General features: G+C 36.9%; 1 long non-coding RNA gene across 1 annotated transcript in view; it reads right to left on the bottom strand.

The window, feature by feature from the left end:
* LOC140709990 (uncharacterized) overlaps window positions 1-13,595 on the bottom strand; it is a 272,360-nt gene that overhangs the window by 124,963 nt on the left and 133,802 nt on the right. Inside the window, exon 2 of the long non-coding RNA XR_012090892.1 lies at window positions 7,555-7,709. This is a non-coding gene — a long non-coding RNA (uncharacterized lncRNA). The remainder of the gene's footprint in view (window positions 1-7,554; window positions 7,710-13,595) is intronic.

A 13,595-nucleotide genomic window follows, 5' to 3' on the forward strand; every position in this document is an offset into this window, starting at 1 on the left:
CTTTCTGCCACTGCCAAATGTCCAACCCGCCAGAAAAAAATACCAATGCTGAGTCCCTGATATGGTACTGTTCCATGAGGAGCCTAATTAGCCCTTAATATTGGCAGGTTTGTTGTACTGAAGCTTTTTCATTCTGGTGGAATTCTTGAAAGGGTCAGCATTTTATCTTGAGCAAAATTGACATATGTTCTTGGTATGTATTCCCAGAGAGTCTTATCTGTTTAGCTTATCAGAGTATTTACAGAGTTTTAATTCACTGAAGCAGGATGTTTTACAACATGCATCTACCTAAAGATACTGCTTTATAGAAATAGGTATGTGGCAATGGGCATATGGCTATAGAAGCCACTAATTCTATCACATATAACAGCCCTTGGAAACCAGCAACATGACAAAGAAATCAAATGGCCTTTAGAAGGCACAGCTGAGGTTCCATCTTGCTTATGATGCTCTGTGCTACTCACCCACCAGAACAGAGTATATGCTCTAAATAAACAACCACTGGAAAGCGCTATGTCCTCAAATGTGAAACAAAGAGATAAAAGCAGTGGCCCTGCTTACTTTTATTACCAGTGACCTACTTGGATAATTTGGGGTTTTTCTTTTCACAATTCTAGGCTTCATGTCTATAGAGGTACTGGTTCCTAAGAGGAAATACTTTTACCAGTGGATGCAGAAAGAATCATGTTAAATTTTAAGCTATGTCTGCCACGCTATTGCCTCAGGTTCTTGGTGCCAAGAGACAAATAAGCAAGGAAGAATTAACATCCTTTCTGGCATAATTTACCCTAATTATAAGGAAAAGGTAGGTTTGTTCTTTCAAAGTGAAGGTAAGAAATAACACCCGGGAATTCAGGTGATTCACTGGGGCATATCTTGCTACCCCTCTGCACAATTTAAACAATAAATAGAAAATTGCAGCAAACAAAGCCTGAAAGAAGTAAGGTGAGTAGGGACGCCAACCCTTCAGTGATGAGTGTTTGAGTCACCTTATCAAATAATTCACCTAGGCCAACAGGGGGGCTAACTGAGGGTGGGGAGGATCTAAATTGAGTAGTACCAGAGAAAGAAAAGAGAATGCATTGCAGTTCTGAGATGAATTTTAGTGGCAAGAGGCTGTGGTTCATGCCACTAAACTTTTCATTTCTGCAGGAAGGAAAACCAACCAGAACCCTGGACAAGCTTTTCCCTAATGGAAGAGAAGCTTTATATGAAGCAATGGATCTTAGGAGCACAATAAATGGACTTCACAGGCTGCCGTCGGGTGCCACAGAGATCCCCTGAGATGCTCCTTCCCCTGCTGCCAGGGGTATTGCCAGTCAAGGGCTCAGAGGTTAAAAATTGACCTCAGCAAAAGCTCTCAACATCATGCAAGTTTATATCTCCTCTCTGGGAGCAGTTTCATCAATGATTTATTAGTTATAATAAATTATTATAAAGGTCCAATCCCCATGCTTCAATTTGGGACAATTTGAAGGCCATCAGAGCTCCAGAGCTCCCTGTGTAACAGGTTGAGACTGTTGTGCCTGCATTGCACTTCAACACCTCCTTGGCCTCACTCTGCTTTCCTCAGGACCTCATTGATGTTCTCCCTGGGAGTACTCCAAACTGAATTATTTGCAAGTGGAACTCTGTGTTGAGGTCTGTTTTCCAGGGCAGCCACACTAAGACAAATACTAACAATCGCTGGTTGCTACACATTCAGGAAAGAGAGGTGACGAAAGCACAGGGTCTGTACTTATAAGACCATACCTTGGGCAGTGTTGTGGATCCATGTTTCAAAAGTGTCTGACAAATTCAAACCCACAAGCTGGTGAAATATCTATAAAAAGCATCAAATGAGGAAGCATCAGTCAGGAGCTTGGATTTTTAAACAAAGTACATTAGATTTAGGTTGATTGTGATAGCTGTCTTTAGATCGTTGAAAAACTAACATATGAGAGGAAGATTGGGAATTTGTCTTACATTACCCATAATATAGATCTAAGATCAATGAGTAAAAATTACAGAGCGGAGTTCAACTCAGAATGAAAAGAAACATAATGCCTGATAATTAAAAATTTCAACAATTGAATGAGTTGCTTTGAAAGAGAATGAGTTCCCTGTCATTGAAGGTATTTGTCTTAGTCTATTCAGGCTGCTTTAACAAAAATATCAGAAACTGGGTAGCTTATAAATAATAGAAATTTATTCATTACAGTTTTGGAGGCTAGGAAATCCGAGAGCAAGGTGCTAGCAGATTTGGTGTCTGGTAAAGGCCTGCTTTCTGGTTCATCAGTGATGTCTTCTAGCTGTGCCCTCACATGTGGAAGGGGAAGGGCAGCTCTCTGGGGTCTTTTAGGAGGGCACTAATCCCATTCATGAGGGTTCTGCCTTCATGACTTAATTACCTCCCAAAAGCCTTACCGTCACCTTGGGGATTAGGATTTCAATACAGGAATTTGAGGATGAGGGGACACAAACATTGATACCATAGCAGTATATAAGGAGAAGCTACATAATCATTTTTGTGGACATTGTTAGTATAGTTTTGAAGTCATAAATTAAATGAATTATGAGGTGTGTGTTAGTTCTCTATTACTCTATAGCAAACTGTCACAAAAGTAGCAGCTTAAAACAATACATATTTATCTCACTGTTTCCATGGGTCAGGAGTCTGGAAGTATATTATCTGCACCTCACAAGTTTGAATCAAGGAGTAAACTAGGTCTGGGGTTTCCTCTTAATGCCTGAGACCCTCTTCCATGCTCATTCTGGTTGGTTGCAACGTGCACAGTTTCTTGAAACTCTTGAATTGAATTCTTTGTTGTTTTGCTGGTTGTTGGACAAGGGACTCTCTAAGATACTAGAGGCTACTCTTTGTTTCTTGCCACATACCACCCCTCTCTGCCCCCTGCTTTGGTTCTCTATATTCTTACACTCAAATCTTTCTCCAGGAAGGGGCCATGAGCTTTTAAGGGCTAACTTTAATAGGTCAGTACAAATCAGATAAGTCAACTGATTTGTAATGTAATCATAGGAGTGATAGTCCATCATATTCACAGTTTCTACCCATATTTAATGGAAGACAATTATACAAGGCATGTGTACTAGGAGTCAGGAATCTTGGGTTCAGGCCCATCTCAGAATTCTGCCTGCCATATTGTGCTTTCCACATATACATCTCCAGAATTCAAGTCACCATGATCATTCATGGATGATCACTAAATTAAAGTTCTCATAGGATGACAAAGTGTACTTCCTGGGCTGATTTTTAACATGACATCAGTCTCAGTTCTGAGATAATAAGAACATCTTCAGGTTAGTGATGCCTCAGAGGTTCCTGGTGAGGTTGGAGTGGGGTATGAGTGTTTAGAGCAATGCCTGTAGCACTCCAGCCTTCCCCAGGTATCTCAGAAACATCATGGATCTAGAGATGATTTGGAATCCCCAGAATTTCTGAGGACCAAAAAGAATAGTTGCTGAACACCCAGAACAGTGTGTGGCACTAGAAGATTTCTGGAAATAGACTGCAATTTGTCAGGGTTAAGCCATGAAGAGGTTCAATTCCCCTCCTTCTGTTCTTTGTCTCGATTTTCAACTTTTCATCTGGAGACTAAAGGGTTAGAATTTGTACAGAATTATGACAGTAGCTCAACTGAGACCCCTTGCTAAAGAGAGAAAGGATGGAATTACTGGATAGAAATGTAGAGATAGAAAGCCATACACACTAAGGATCTGGTTACAAATGCTTCCGGGCCCTGAAGGAGTGATACAGAGATGATTATCTGTCACCCACAATAAGCCAATTTAATATGCTCTCATTGTATGTGTCTACTGCTTCCTGTGACTGTGCCCCTCCAAATCAGACTGAAAAGAACTCATTTGGCTTCACCAAGGTGTGAAACTAGGAGAAATCTTGGCTCTCCTGACATTTTGGCTTCCAGTTCCTATATCACTGGCCCTGAGAGAGCTGAGCCAAGCAAATAGATCTTTATCTTTGTTCAGTGAGTTGCTTATCTCATCCTTGAGCAGGAACCAAGCAACCATTTTAAACAAGGGTGTAATGTTGGACAGACCCTAAACAATGAGTCTTGCTTTGTATAGAAATTTTAAAGAAATGGACACTCTATATAAAATTATACAACAAGATGAATACTGTTCTAAACTAATATTCAAGCAGAATCAAAGCATGCTATTTTTTGTTGGATAAGCAGTTAACATATTTGAGCTAAGGCTTTTGATTTTACCTCTAAACTTATATCCACATAATTTGAAGTAGATTCCACCTTCACTTATTTTTTATTATGTGGGCATGTATGTTTGTGTGTATTAGTCTGCATATATGTCATTGTTCTGATAAAAAAATAAATCCTTATAGAAAACGCAGGAAAAAATAGAAGCTATTTATATTTTCTCCAATCAGAGATTACCACTATAAATGCTTTGAATTATATCCATTGCATTTTTGATACATTTTATTTGTATCATGCATGCTGTTTGGTAGACTAATTTTTTATATAAAATATATCATGCATGAGGTTGCGAGACAGCAGATTAAATTCTCAAAACCTTGAGCATCTGCTCTTGTTATTACTGTTAGGCTTTAACTTTAAGCCTCTTTGTATAACCCCACCTCCAGTGAATTTCACTATATTTGATAGGCATCAAGGGACTATGTCAGTCCCTCTAGTTTAGGATTAGACTAATAGACTTCGTTGTTTCCTATCTCCTAACTTCTATACTCATGTACTTTTAAAAGACAAAATGTAGAGAAACAAGAATTCCAAGAGCAGAGTAAAGAAATTTAAAGGATGCCTTCTTTGTAAATGTGAGAATTATTGTCTTTTTCTTTCTCCATAACAAAAACTCCACCCTCTAGCACAATGGCCAATGACCTAGTAATGTCCTCTTCCCATGTGAAAACTTCTTTTTATAAAGATAGAAAATTATCTTCGCAACCCCTTCCTCATGCACAGGGATCAGTACATGCCATTTTTGATGAGCCTTTTTTCAATCAATTACATCTTTGAAGACTATTTTTTATGGTTGTAGAGTGTCCCATACACTCCACATAGTTGGATGTACCATATTTCTACTATATTGGAGTATTAACTGTTCATTTTTTCTTTATATGTAAGACTATATTAAATGTCCATGTACATTACTCTCTAAAAATGTTTTTCCCAACATTTCAAAAGTCTGTTTACCAAAAAGAGAAAGAGAAATGAATCAATGCCTACCACTTCAAAAAACATTCACAAAGGAAGACACCAAGAGAATAAGAAACGAACTAAAAATCAATTAGAAAATAAATAACAAAATAGCAGTAGTAACTTCTTGCCTATCATTAATTACTTTAAGTGCAAATGAATTAAATTCGTCAATCAAAAGGCACAGAGTGGCTGCATGGATGAAGAAAAACAAGATCCAACCATATGCTGCCTACCTGAGATGCAATTTAGCCTTAAGGACATATATAGGCTGATAGTGAAGGACAGATAAAAGATATTACATGAAAATACTAATCTAGCAAGAGCAGAAATAGCTATAGTTATATCAGACAAAATAGACTTTCAATCAAAATGTAGCACAAAATCCAGAAAGGTCACTATATATTGATAAAGGGGTTAGTTGATTAAAAACATATGTGTCCAATATTGGAACACCTAAATATAGAAAGCAAATAATAACAAAATTAAGAAAAAATAGACAGCAATACAATAATAGTAGGGAAATTCAATACCCCACTTTCAACAATGGATAGATCATGCAGATAGAAATAAATAATGAAACAACAGATTTGAATAATACTATAGAACAAATGGAACTAACAGATATATATAGAAATTACCTCCAACGAAGCAAAATACAGTGCTTTTTTTTTTTCTCAAATGCACACAAAACAGTCTCCAGGATAAGTCATATGCTAGGCCACAAACAAGTCTCAGTAAATTTAAGATGACTGAAATAATCTCGAGTAGCTTTTCAGACCACAATGGTATAAAACTAGAAATTAATAACAGGATGGACTTTGGAAAATTTACAAATACATGCAAACTGAACACATCTTGAAAAACCAATTGATCAGAGAATAAATATGAAGGGAAATCAAAAAGTATCTGGAGGCAAATGAAAATAGAAATACAACATACAACAACGTACAGTATGCAAAAAGAAGTAGTTCTAAGATGGAAGTTTATAAAGATAAATGCCTACATTAAGAAAAAAAAATTCTCAAATAAACAACTTCACACTCTAAGGAATTAGAAAAAGAAGAACAGAGTAAGCCCAATGTTAGCAGAAGGAAGGAAGCAGTAGAGAATAGGGCAGTTTGACTATATCAAACTACCAAGCTTCTTCGCAGCAAATGAAACAAACAAAATTAAAAGAAAATATGGAATGAGAGAAAATATTTGTAAACCATATATCTGATAAGGGGTAAATATTCAAGATATATAAGAAACATAACTTACATATCATGCAACTCAGCAAAAACCAAATAATCTGATTAGAAAATGAGCAAAGGACCTGCAAATATTTTTTTTCAAAAAGGCATGCAAATGTCCAACAGATATGTGAAAAGGTGCTCAATATTACTAATTATCAGTCAAGAGCAGATCAAAACCACAATAAGCTATCACCTCACACTGGTTAGGATATCTATTACCAAAAAGACAAGAGATGACAAGTGCTGGCAAGGATGTGGGGAATCCTTTATCCACTTTTGGTCAAAATGTAAATTGGTATAGTCATTATGAAAAACAATGTGAAGGTTTCCTCAAAAAATTAAAATGTAAAGAAACGATTATACAATCCAGCAATCACACATTTGGGTTTATATCCAAAGACAGCAAAATCAATATCATACACACACACACACAAAAAAAATCTGGGCTGGGCATGATGGCTCATTCCTGTAATCCCAGCATTTTGGGAGGTTGAGGCAGAAAGATCATTTGAGGCCAGGAGTTTGAGACCAACCAGGCAACGTAGCCAGACACCATCTTTACAAAAAACAAACAAAACAAAAAATTAGCTGGGTATCGTGGTATGCACCAATAGTCCCAGCTGCTCATAAGGCTGAGGTGGGAGAATTGCTTGAGCCCAGAAGGTCAAAGCTGCAGTAAGCCAAGGTCATACCTGGGTGATGGAGCAATACTCCATCTCACTTAAAAATAAAATAAAATTAAATGTTTAAAAATAAAAATAAAATCTCTGCACTCCATGTTCACTGCAGCATTATGCACAATAGCTAAAATACAGAAACAACCTTATTGTTCAGTGAAAGGTGAGTGGATAAAGAAAATATGGCATATGTAGAGTTGATTCCTGAACAATGCAGGTGTTGGGGTACCCAACCTCCTGTGCAGTCAAAAATCCATGTATAACTTCTGACTGGCGAAAAACTTAATTACTAAAAGCCTACTGTTGACTTACTGATAACATAAACAATTAAAACATATTTTATGTGTTATATGTATTATGTACTAGATTTTTCCAATAAAGTAAGCTAGAGCAAAGAAAATATTATTAAAATAACCACAAGGAAGAGAAAATACGTTTACTATTCACCAAGTGAAAGTGGATCGTCATAAAGGTCTTCAATGTCACTGTCTTCAAGCTGAGTGGGCTGAGGAGGACGAGGAAGAGAAGAGTTGATCTTGCTGTTTCACAGATGGCAGAGGCAGAAGAAAATCCACATATAACTGTACCCACGCTGTTCAAACCTATATTGGATAGAAAATCCACATATAAGTACCCATGCTGTTCAAACCTGTATTGATCAAGGGCCTTGATATGTGTGTGTGCGTGTGTGTGTGTGTGTGTTCGTATATACACAGACAATGATATTCAGCTAAAGAAAAGAAGAAAAGTCTGCCATTTAGAACAACATAAAAGAACCTGGAAGAAATATGCTTAGTGAAATACATCAGACACAGAAAAAAAATGCTGTATGATCTCACTTATGTGTGGGATCTAAAACTGTCAAATGCACACAAGAAAGTAGAATGGAGGTTGCCAGGGACTAGAGTGTAAGGTAAATGGGGAGATGCTGGGAAGAGGATATGAAGTTTTAGTTATGAGTTCTGGAGATCTAATGTGCAGCATGGTGACTAGAGTTAATATAATATCTACTTGAAATTTGATAGGAATGCATATATTAAGTGTCCTCAACATACACACACACATGCACACTGATGACTGTGGGTGGTGATGGATGTGTAATTTAATTTTGTTATGGTAATCATTATACAATGTGCACATATATCAAATCAGATTGTACACTTTGAATATACACATTTTTTATTTGTTATTTAAATATTTTAAAATTTAAAAAAGATGTATTCCAAATTTTAAAGAGTAAATACAAAATGGATTGCATGAACTCAAAAAATAAAGTTTTCTAGCATCACGGATAGCAAAAGGGCAGCACAGTGGCGGAAAGGTTTGGGAGGAATCTACAAAGTAGAGACAGCAGAACTTTCAAGAAGAAAGTTCTGGCTTGTAGACTTCCCAAGGGAGCCTTTCTATGGACACTTCTCATCACTGCAAGACAGGTTGCTGTTTAGCCCTCCCTTCATCTCACTCCTCAGGATTAATTTATCTAGGAAAACCGTCAAACTATATTCAAGTTACAGTGTAAATGTCATGCTAGGGAATAACTTTGGAACTAGATTTGATTGTGTCTTAAATAGGTAGGTAAATCATACCTCCATCGCACTGCTGGTGTCAAAGCAGTTACTGGGATGGGAGAGCAGAGGAAGAGATAGTTTTATAAGTAGATATAGCATATATATATATACAGAGAGAGAGAGAGACACACACACTTATCTATACACATGTATATACACACTCAAGTGTTCATTACTACTATTAAGCCTCATTATAACAGTCTCCACAGACATGGAATTTCCTTAAAATAAGCATTCCTTGCTATCTCATTCCTTCCTCTACTTTCTCAATCTTACACCCACGGTGTTATATGCTTCTATCTAAAAATACAGTAGCACATGTTTATGTAAAAATACCATGTCATGAAGATAACAAGAGAGGGCTCCCTTGAAAAGCAGGGTAGTAATAAGAGAACTGAGCTGAAAATTGGGAGCTTTGGTTTCTAATTTTGATTCTGCCTGTGATAAAGCCTGAAGATGGAACCAAGTCAAACAATCTCTCTAAATCTTGATTTCTTCATTTATAAATAAGTAGTTTGGGCAACATGCTATCTAAACTCCTTTTAATGCTACTGTTGTATGTGTCTAATGACAGCTGATAGTGAAGGCTCTTTGCAACAGTATGGTTCATAAATTCTTGCCTTGTATTTCCTACTTTATGAAGTTCTTTCTCAAAATTTTTGAATTAAAACATCACTTACTGGGGGTATCCACAAGTAGCCATGGAGGGGAAATGCATTAAAAACAAGTTAACACATTCATTTCTACTTCCTGAGATAACAACTTAAATTGTAAATTGAAAGAATCTTTTTTTATTTAAATGAAAGCAAATACATCTCACGAAGATGCCTTCAACTATGAAAGGATTGAGGAACACCATTGTGACAAAAAAAAAAAAAAAAAAAAACCTTGCCTCAGAGAAAAATACCGTTTGTAGTTATAAATTTATTAAAACCCAGTGGTTCTTAACCAGAAACAATTCTACCTTCAGGGGACATTTGACAATATCTGGAGATGTTTTCGTTGCCCACTAAATCTATTGACATTTAGTGGGTAGAGGCCGGGGATGCTGCTAAGCATCCCACAATGCGCAGGACAGCCCCCTACAACAAATAATTTCCCTGCCCAAAATTCCAATAGTGCTGAGGTTGAGACACCCAGATATAACCCTCTCAAGTTCACTAACCACATTATATCAAGCTTGAAATACCCAAATTGACACTGAGACCAGGAGCCTCACCAGAAAATGTTCATTTTAGATTTGTGTGGAGAGAAACCATCCTCTCAGATAAAATTCCGTAAAAGAGTTTGGCAAAAAAACTGATTAGTTTTGTGCATGCAGGCATTTATTCTTCTATTCTGAGTTAAAATCCTGCAAACTCAGCTATTTTGTGTTTCACATATTGCTATTCCATATCTTGATTTCTAAAGATTCTTTTTCAATCGGTAGCAAAATACCTAATATTAGTTATGGTTATATTGAGAAATATGAAAATTCAAAAAGCTAGTCAGATTCTTACGCATTCCTGCACACTATCATATCAGAAGGTATTAGTGGAGAGTCATGCTATGGTTTCAAGTTCCCCCTCTTCAAGTTAGCTATGTTCTCTGTATCTGGTAGATTTTTGTGATGGGCTTCAGCCTTCTATTTATCTCAAATAATCACTAGTAACTGACACTTATGATGAATAAAATGATTATTCAACAAAGGAGGAGTTTGCACAATTTTCTGAAATGAATACTGAAGACTGTATTGACCAAAGATCAAATTTCTAATATTACTCATTCCTACTTTCAAATCTAGTATCTTCTGTTTACAATGTGGGGATTTACTTGCAAAGATGGCCACTATTAATTTATTGCCTTTTTATACAGGCATGCAACTCTCCTTTCAAGTGGAGTTTATTCCTTCCTACACCCTCTTGCGTATGGGCTGGCCTAGGACTGCTTTGACCATTAAATTCAGTGGAAATGCTATTGTGCCAGTTTGGGGCCTAGACTTTAACAACGCTAGCAGTTTCTGCTTTCTTCCTCTTGGAACCCGACCCCTGTGCTGTGAGGAAGCCCAAGCAATCACATGGAAAAGTCCATAGGAAGAAGAATCAAGGTCTGTAGACAGCAGCCCCAACTAAGCTACCAGCTGGCAGCCATCAACAATTTGTTTGCCACTGAGTAAGTGAGCTTAGACATGGATCTGTCAGCCTCATTTGCACCACCCCAGGTGACACCATATAGAATAGAGACAAACTGACCACACCTATTCCTGCCCAATTTACAATTTCCATTGTTCGAAAAACTGAAATGGCCAAATTACAATCTCTAGAGTGAATAATTGTTTGTATTTTAAATCATTAAGTTTTGGGGTAGGTTTTATGCAGCAATAGACTACCAAAGCATACGTCAAAGTCTGAATTAAAATGTGACTCCTATTAACAGCTTCTTAACATCATATGAAGAATACTCCATTTCTATTAATTGCAAATGTCTCATGAGTTATCTTTCTTATAAATTAGATTCCTTGGGAGCTTTGAGATGTTCAGATATGCAAACAATGCCAACTGAATAATCTGTTGATAACTACATAGATCTCACTGCAAAGTTTATATAGTTTTCATTATGGTTTTATGACCACAATGTTCTACACCCAGCTTTCTGTGATGGTATAGGCAAAACAAGGACATAGTACTATGTGAATTTGGAATCTCTGAACCTTTTTTTTTTTTTTTTTGAGACCGAGTTTCACTCTTGTTGCCACGGCTGGAGTGCAATGGCACGATCTCAGCTCACTGCAACCACTGCCTCCCGAATTCAAGCGATTCTCCTGCCTCAGCCTCCCCAGTAGCTGGGACTACAGGCATGCACCCCTACACCTGGCTAATTTTTTTGTATTTTTTAGTTGAGACAGGGTTTCGCCATGTTGGCCAGGCTGATCTTGAATGCCTGATCTCAGGTGATCCATCCACCTCGGCCTCCCAATTTGCTGGGATTACAGGCATAAGCCACCTTGTCCAGTGTTTTTTTGTTGTTTGTTTTGTTCATTTGTTTTAACAACAGGGTCTTCCTCTGTCACCCAGGCTGAAGTATAGTGGTGCAATCATCGCTCACTGAAGTCTATACCTCCCGAGCTCAAGGGGTCCACTTGTCTCAGCCTCCCAAAGTGCTGGGATTACAGGTATGAGCCAGCACACTCAGCTGAGATTTCCTGATCTTTTACGTGGCAGTTACTACCATAATATTGACTCCCTCCACTCAGCAAAGTAATGACTCTGAACCTATATCCTGTAAAGAAGCACAGTCAGAAAAATGTTGATGTGGGGCTGTAATGCAAAGCCACTTGAGTTTGTCTTAGTAAGTAGTCATTATTGCTACTTTCTGCTGACTTTTTATTTTTCCCTCACTGCCCCTCAGTCAGTAAGTATTTAATCAGATGTTTTCACATATCAATCTACACTTCATATTTTAAGTACAACTTAAAGAGTCTATTTTAGGGTGAAAGCACAAAAATTGAAATGTCTCTTCTTGTTTTATAAGAACACCCAGAACATTAATAACATTTGTAAATTCTAGTTGGTTGTTCTGATGTTCTTTAAACTATGATTCAAACTGATAAAGGATTATTGTATCAGAAACTACAATCAATTCTGATGATTACATTTTTTGCTAATTTTTATCAAATGCAATACCAAGTCTAGATGCCAGAGGTCATGGACTATAATAACATCTACCTAAACTTACGCACTTTAGCAAAGATAAAATACTGTATGAAAATATTTGGAGTAGACAATATACATCTATAAATAGCATTTATTTTTTGAATCACTATATATTGAATATGGAAGTCATAGGTAACATTTAAAAATAGGTAACATATCAGGAAAATGCATCCTTTTCACTACCTGCAGTAACTGGAGCCACCAAAGTGTAGAGCAGCAAGCATTTCTGTTGGTTTCTCTGTGACCCCTAAATAACCTGGTAAATACTTGAACAGATGAAAACAGAAAGTTTCAATTTTACCCAGCTAAAGGAAGGCATTCACTGTGAATGTAACTAGACTTTTGTTTCAGAGACAAGAACTTGATGATTCATAAAGCTTTGTGAAGTGTGGTTATGACAAGACTTAAAGTAGTTTGAAAGAAACTTGTGACTTCTAAAAGCAGCTGAGAGAAAGGTCAGTAGAATGGACCATTGGAGTAAGTTGTCCAAAGAGCCTGAAAATTTCTACTGAATCAATCAACTAGAATGGGGAATCGAAATGAAACAGGTTATTTGAGGGCACCACATTCCAAATGACCCAATCTCATTCTGCTTATATTTGCTTAACTATGCCTTTCATTGATTAGTTATGTGTATACCACTACTACCATATGTTTAATTCATAAATTGGGTAGCTTCTCAAAATTACCTTTGGAAATAATTGTAATATATGTTATAAATAAGTGTAATAAACATTGTTTTTTGTATTGTAGTAAGCACATTTAACATGAGATCTACTCTTTTAACAATTTTTAAAGTCTAAAATATTCTCTAGTATAGGCTAATTGCCTTTATTTTTATTCAGTTTTCTCACATCATTGTAACCAGAAGATAATAAAAGCTCTATGGAATCAAAATAGCACCACTTCTATCATTAAATTTATTATGATTATGCAACCATCTGGGATGAGGCTGTGAACACAACTGGTGCTCATCAGATGTGTGAAGACTGTGATGTCAATGAGAAAAGCGTTTAGTGCTTCACTTGGCAAATGAACAAATACTATTGGAGGTAACAGAGTGTGAAGTCTAGGAGCATGGGTTCTGACCTGGGTGTAAGCCCCAGCTCTGTCATTTTAGAAGCTACTGCCCTGGTGCAACTTCACTTCCCAGAGCTATTGTATCCTTATCTATAAAACAGATGTAAATGTGGTAAATTTATAGGTTTGCTTTGATGATTCAATGAGA

This window comes from Chlorocebus sabaeus, chromosome 23 (assembly GCF_047675955.1).
Source record: "Chlorocebus sabaeus isolate Y175 chromosome 23, mChlSab1.0.hap1, whole genome shotgun sequence".
In the NCBI taxonomy this organism is placed as follows: Eukaryota; Metazoa; Chordata; class Mammalia; order Primates; family Cercopithecidae; genus Chlorocebus; species Chlorocebus sabaeus.